Below are 8,234 nucleotides of genomic sequence, written 5' to 3'. Positions count from 1 at the left end.
TTGGAGAAGTCACATCTTCAAACCATACATTTGATATCGGCCGCTTAGCGATTGACATAAAATATTGTTTCTCCAATATTTCAGAGATGCTGAACAACGCTCAATATGTATTGAATAACTGAGTTTTCATAAATATTTATTAACGGGCTATCTGCTAGAAGCTATGGATATGTAAGCTATGATTTTGTTTTAAAACGGCTGTCAAATATAATTTAATTGTCGTAATAATTATTGCCTAGAAATTTTTATATTAAAAACGACACATATTGTATATATAACTAAGGAAACATATGTTATTCATAGATAAAAGTCTATATACGTAATAAAAATATGTACGTGGGTTTAAAGATGAACGAAATTGAAAAAAAAATATTAATCTATTTATTCAGTGGAAACTAGAGTATATAAATGACTACAGACTAAAAGTAATTAGTGCGCTAGAGGGCAAGATAAAAGAAATTACCCACAAATAGATCTCCCTACAGTCATGTCTACGAATCATTTGTTGTTAACCCTTCGTAATAATTGTCAAGTGGGCGAACAATTTGTTTTATTTCGTTAAAAATGAAAGTGCTTGATGAAATTGAAGTAGCTATTAAGAGATTTAAGTATATTACGTGTTTTGTCGAAGTTCGATTATAAAGTTCTTTTAAATATAAAGTCGCTCTTCCTTTGACTTAAAGTGGGGATTCTTGTCCATTTTAACCAATGACGGGCCCGAAGGCTCCAATGACTAAGGACGAGAAGGAATAACTTTGCTAGCGCGATTCAGGATATGACGTCATATAAAATTAGAGCCTCGGATTGTAGGTGACACTACGCAACTATTATTTTTTTATATATTATATTTATTTTAATGGCGATACGAGTATATAACTATCATATTCATTTCATTTGAATTTGATGTGTGATCTTAATTGAAATGATAGCTTTAAAATTCGCGTGGCTATAGATTTATCTTCTTCTTTTTCAGGTGCCACTTTATTTCCAATTCTTAGCTATTAAGAACTTGAATTTGCGGATCATGCGCTGGTCTAAACAGTTCCTCGGTGGACGTGATGACGTTTTACAACCACGACTTCTTCCTTCTACCACCCTACCAATCCTTTTAGATTTTTACAGAACTGCCTCTAAAGCCAATTTATATATTAAAATAAACCCATTTTATAAGTAAGAGAGAATCAGTGTAACGTTTTGACTTCGGTGGCTTTACACGGTGAGGAGCAAGCCTTATACTAAATTTAAAAAATATGGAAAATATTATCTCTGACAGTTAGTTACATAGCAACCCATTTTATGGTCAGGTCGTCCTCTGAACCATCTTTTTACTTAACGTCCCTACTTGATTTTGCCTTAGAAACCATTCTTAGTCATCTTTTATCTTTTATTTGCTTCATATAAGGTGCCCTATCTAATACAGAAAAATGTATACAAGAATAATTTTCTTAGAATATTAATAAAAAATTCTTAAAAAGTCCTAGTGGCCTACAATAAAGTTGCAAGACCTATCCCAAGAGGCTAACAACGCGATATATGACGCTGTGTTTAACCAAATCAAGTCGTCTGAACTTGAATGATCCATTTATCCAGTCACTGTTCGCAGTGACATGTTCACTGTTCCAGTCATTCCAAGAACGAGAGTAACGTAAAATTAAGCAAGGGTAAAGCCCTGTCAAATACATATTGAATTTTTTTTCTTCAAAAAAACAATTGAATACGACACTTCCGTCTTATTAAATCGCTCTATTCCAAAAGACTGATTGTTGTAACAAGAGCAATGTACACGCTCTGAATATTTTATTAAGCAACTTTGCGACACCATCACTCTCCTGTACAATATAGTGTCCTCGGTGACGGCTGAACAAATCGTTGTTCACTGGAATTACTATGGTCTGGACTTTTTATGAACGTGAATGGGTTGACTTATAATATTGGTTGATTTAGACCGTAAATTTTAGTAGCTATCTGCTTATACAAGACTTTAAACAAATGAAGCCACGTAGTAAGCAACTGCACTATTAGGATAATTTTTTTTAACGTGTATGTATTTCTTTGTTAGAAGTGAGTTGTCTGTCAAATTTGTAATTCACGTTCATAAAGCTAAATATTAAATTTAATTAATATGGCAATGTTTAAGAGAAGTACAACTGAACATTTTGAAGCAGGCGTGAATTACCACTATAGCTTCTATCAAGATGCCTGCCTATATAAAAATAACTCAATTAAAACATCGTCACAGAGTTATTACGTACGTATGAGTACATTTTGTCAAAGAATTGTATGTACGATGAACGAAAATTTTAATTGAAGCTGTTTTTATATATTTGTGAATTTGGATGACCAAAAATGATGATGAAATTCCGCATCGTTTGGACGAATTGATATACACGTATACTCTATACAGTCAGCTTTTTTTGGTTGCTATAGAAAATCGATTTTCGTTTATTTCTTGTAATTTTAATAGTTTTATTAAGTATTATTTTGTTTAATATTTGTTTTGTTTATTGTTTGTATTATCTCTTCGTGTATGTCATGTTTGGCTATAAGTGCTTGTCACATAAAAAAATGTATATTGTGGTTCTTTTATCTATGTATGAGTGTGCGGAGCGTTGGCAAGCTTTTATCAATAAAAAAATAAAAAAAATCAAACCCTCCCTCCATGTATGGTACTACTCGGCACCATACAGTCCTACCGAAGGCAGAGAAAAAATTGAAAAACTTGACCTCAAACCCGAAACCCCAAGCGATGCAGTCACCTAATAAGACAGTTAAGCTACGAGGCCCTTGAATGATAAATGACCATGAAATGGTTATTAAAGTAATTTTTAGTAGATAACTTCGCACCGACAAGCTTATGTAACTAAATATATATTGGAGTAATTCTGATCAGCATAGAAACACACCTCGAGGGAAATATCGTCAATATTGCTGCGTCACTTCGCGAGATGAAGGCTTGGTGGAAATCTTAATCCAATACGCTCCGACATAATGATTTATACTATGCGAGCTGATCGGTAGCGCTAGTATGTTGCTGCTATATTATATCTTACGTGGGTAGGATTTTTGAATCTCTTACTTAGAAATATCACTATAGACTAAACTAGACTCAGACATTGCCTAATTTGGCGAAACTTATTAAAGTGAATTATTGAACGAATTAAGGTTGTGTACATATCAGGCACAAAATGTTTTTTCTTACTTTAACTCGCCTACTACTATAGTAGGTGAGAAAGAGAAGAAAAGTTAATGATTGCTGATATAATTAATTTAATATATATTTCGTCAATGTGCCGGTGCTAATTGCGGTGAAAACAGCGTGAATTAATAAATAAAATAAAAAAGGTAAAAGATTTTCCTATCCCGACAATATATAGTTCCAAATGGAACCATTTATTCAGATTTGTGATGAATATAATAGAAAAAAGCTGTTTCACTGATCTAGCATGGGCTATGCACTACCCAGAAGTCAAGTAATGTGTAATACATATTTGAAAAAAAAAAATATATATGTCATAAATAAACACTTTTTTTTCTTAAATACAAGTGAGTACAAAATTGAAATGATTTTTCTTGTGTAGATTATGTATGTTGAAAATTACACTTAACATCGGTTTAAGAAATTCTTTGCCATAGCTGCAAATAGCGATGAGTGGTTGGTCATCGTCGTCCTACTTTATTAATAATTATCATAATTTATTTGTAAGAATGTTATGATGGTAAAATCTAAACTTCTCATATTCCACCACACATAATGGCATGCAAATTTATCTTAAAAGGCAGAATAGAAATTACAATTACATTATGAGTTATATCATTATAGTAACTTCAGATATTATTTTATCACAACATCATAACATTATTGAGCTATATCAAATTAATATTAATTATAAAGTTTCACGCATATAATCATTAATAGAATAATACATTTTCTCCAAAAGTAAATTAATTAGATTTTTAAAAACTCTAGTAGTAAGATCCTTAAATTTATGCGTAAATTATTATAAACCTTGATTGCCATACAAAAAGTGTTTTTCTTGTACAATAATTTCCTATAGAATAAGATATATCTATATTAAAGAACTGTCCTATTTCAATATAAAAAAAAATCTTTATTTAGCGATGTTTTAGCGCTGCAACTCTTTCCGCAATACACTCACCATGTACACCTGAGCGCAATCATATTACGACATCGCATCTCTACACGTTGCCAGACGGATTTTTTATATATTTTCTAACCAAAGTTCATACCTAATCCTATCCTGTGAGTTCCACATATATCGTTTTTCATAACTAAATATCAAATATCTAACCCTTTATTAAAAAATAAATCCGTCTAATTGCAGTTTCTACTTAAGTACTCATCTCTCTTTCTTTAACAGAGCGTAAACATTATTTGCCAGAAAGAAAGACAATATTAATACAATATTAGGACAAAAAAATCTATATAAATTATGTTTGAAGCAACCTGTTAATTCGAACCTATAATTTAACGGGTATATAACCTTCGTCGCATTCCAATAAACTGAATACTCTACAAATGTATAAGTCAACAAATCCGAAACTTTTGTCACCAATGTCTTTAGCTTAAACTCAACAGTTTCACTATAAACCGCAAATTAATCGCGCGACAACCGCTGAGCGACGGTTGTTTAATCCCTCTATATTTGAAATATAGTCGGAACTAGGAGTCCTAAATTAACGGGACGTTATTAATGGGACGCTCCCGGTTCCTCGATTAAACCCAATCTCCTGTAATCCGTGAGTGTGTTTCGGTATCGGATATTAGTTTAAGCTAGGCTATATGATCAGTCATTATTTATGTTTTACGAATATATGTTTTATTTTTACAAAATTGCAGGTAGAAATGTATTATGATTTTAAAAAATCACACCAAAAATGAACAAATCTTAAAAAAGTCATGTCGAATTTATTAAATTGACACACCTTCGGTTTTTGAATATCGCTTAAAAATAATTTTCTCTGAAAAATTAGACACGTTAATCCTATACCTAAATATCTATCTAAACGTGGTCAATTTAAAATATCTACGTCCTACTTGTTTATACAATTTACGAGTCACCTTAAAGACAAGTGCAATAGGATTTGTAACCCCAACGACATCGCCATTATGAATCGCAATGTTTAGCTCGACGTCAAATTAAATTACCAATTTAGTACATTTCCCAGCTGGCAGGGAAGGCACGCACTAATTACCGAAGAGAATTCAATGCAATAAATCACGGACATAATATAACTGCGAGCGGCAGTCGTCGCGTCGTTCAGGAATGCACGCCCCAAATCCAGGGTTGGTTCGAAATTTGAATTTACGTCGCAATGGAACTGGCCGCTAGTGTTCTATTTTTGATTTTCTGATTTAAAAGCTTAATTATACTATTTAAAAAAATGAAGGTTTAAGTTTCGAACGTCGTAGTATACATGGCTGTTAGAATTCTATTTTTGAAAATAATCAGATATTATTAAATTAATTCAAAACTACTTTTAATGGAATTCAAATCTTTGGTTCTATTTGTAAAATGTGTAACTATATCCAAATTTTAATAACTTACTGTTATAGTAGTTTAACGACTAAAAACTAGTAAACTTATTTTTAATTTAAAATAAGTAGATATAACAATACTGTTTCTATGCAAGTCATAAATACTTCAGAAATTGATGTTCTTCAAAACTCAAGTATAATTATCTAAGCACCCACAATTTAACAACGGGTAGCAGCCCCCTGGTCACATTATGAGTATTAATGTTACAGGCACAATAGCCTTTAATCTTGTGGCACGGGTTGATTAATTCACTCTCAGAACAATGGGTATTTGGACTCTACCTGCCAACGATTCTAGCTCATGGGTGGTGCGCCAAATGTAGCAGGGCTACTCTGTAAAACATATAATGATTTTCTGGAATTGATACTCCTTGGTTATCCAGTGGAAACCCATGGTTTTAATGTAATTTTGATGTACCCACCTACTTTTGTACACAATAGTAACCATACCTATTGACTACTTATTGTCTGCTTAAATAATAAAATTATTATTATTTTGTTATCCGTAATATATATATATATAAAAAGTAAAATTACGAGTCCTTTATATGTAATATTAACCGACATCAAAAAAACCAAAGGAGGTTTTTTACACAACAATTACACTCGTAAATCGGCCACTAAATGACACATGCGTCGTTTTAGATAACATGAAAGTTTCCCTACGATTCAATTGCGTAGTATCAGAACTCGATTTAAAATTGAATTTCAAATTGGAACTCCAATTAATGCTACCATTGAACACTTGTTCATCAGTTGTTATCCCTACTTTGTTTCCCTCAACGCGACCTAATCCCGGGCTTGTATCGGGATAATCCTGGATCAGGAATCATGACACTATTGTTGTAAGTGTGAAACCGACGCAAATAGGCCTACGGCTTTACTCACCCTTTGTGATACACCTAAATATGTTAAAACGTTGTATTCTACCTTATTTCAAAGAATTTAAGATTCATTTTCCAAACCGTACCACTTGGAATGGCACTCCAATTGTACAGTAGATAGTAGTTGCTATGTAAGTTCTTAATATAATAAAAATAAGGTTCAAAACTTATTGGCATTTGAGCGTTATAAAAACAATTGTGCTCTTTTAGTGAATTTTTATTTGTGTAAGGTCATTGTGCGTTATTAACGAGATTATATTCATATTGGGGCAGTACAAATATTGGCGTAACATGTTAAATTGAACGTGAAATTATAAACAGTAATTTACTAAAAGAAACACACAGATACACTTTAATAGAAACAAAAATAAGAAATAAAATATAAAGTATTCAACGTATCCTAGAACAATTTCTCATGACAGTAGAACGGTAGAGAAGTAGTAAATGCATAACAACGAAGAAAGATACAATGGCTAACACAATAAACAGTTAAAACAATAATATGTACCTTATATTATTGTTTTAACTTTTACATAAATGATGGAGCCTAGTCTAGTGTAGGTCTAGAATGTGTTTATAATAATTATAAAGATCACAAAAGAAAGCTTCATATAACTTTCATCCCTGAGGTCGTAGGGTCGATCCCCGGCTGTGCACCAATGGACTTTCTTCCTATGTGCGCATTTAACCTTCGCTCAAACAGTGAAGAAAAACATCGTGAGGAAACCGGCCTTAGACCCAAAAAGTCGACGGCGTGTGTCAGCCACAGGAGACTGATCAGCCCCTTGTCTATTAGATTGACAAATCATGAAACAGATACAAAAATCTGACAATTTGACTTAGGGTCCTTCAATAAAAGAGCGTACCAATTTTTGAAAGGCCGGCAACCCACTTGCGAGCCTTCTGGCAATGTGAGTGTCCATGGGCGGCGGTATCAATTAACATCAGGTGAGCCTTCTGCCCGTTTGCCTCCTATAACTTAAAAAAAAAAAGGTGTGTGTGCGATTCACACACGATAGAAGTGAAACTTCAGTGAATCGACAAAAGAATGAGATGAATATTTATAACAAGGGTAGGATAATTACAAAGTTTAATTGTTCAAAAATGAAAGTATTTTGATTAATTTTAAAAGATATTTTATATTTTATTTAACATATGTTACATAATCTATTACTCAAGTTCCATATTTTCAGTTTCAACAAATGATACAAGAGGCTTATGATAACTAAAATACGATACAAATATTTTAGTTTCAATTTGGTTGATATATCTTTGGAACACTGCATCTATTACCGTTTTTGATCTTGTAGTTGATTGAGTGCGATTGTTACACATTTTTAAATAAAATGTTGTATCGAGAAACTCAATCAAAGGAAGCGCTGTATCTGATGCAAAATTTATGTTAAAATCCCCACTTAAAATCATCGGAATTTTATCATAATTCTTTTTGAGAATTCGCGATACCTCTGGGGTATATTTGATCAAATTTTCATGTATAAATTCAATAACTGATTTTATTGATTGGTTGGGAAAGATGTAAATTGCTACGATCAAAATTAAATCTCCTTGGTCATTTCTGCTCTCACAGGCACATATTTCTCCAACTTTCGAAAGCTGAACAGACAATGATTCTAGCTGTTGTGCATTGAGATCCATTTGTGGCGTAACAACACGGGCTCCATCATTTACGTTGTGATAAATTGCTACTCCGCCTGCCCTCGTACGTGGTCTTTTGTAATTAACAACAATATTAAAATTTGGAATGTCTACAATATCTTCATTATTCATCCATG

The sequence above is a fragment of the Pieris brassicae genome, chromosome 4 (genome assembly GCF_905147105.1).
Source record: "Pieris brassicae chromosome 4, ilPieBrab1.1, whole genome shotgun sequence".
In the NCBI taxonomy this organism is placed as follows: domain Eukaryota; kingdom Metazoa; phylum Arthropoda; class Insecta; order Lepidoptera; family Pieridae; genus Pieris; species Pieris brassicae.
This window is presented reverse-complemented; position numbering follows the sequence as displayed.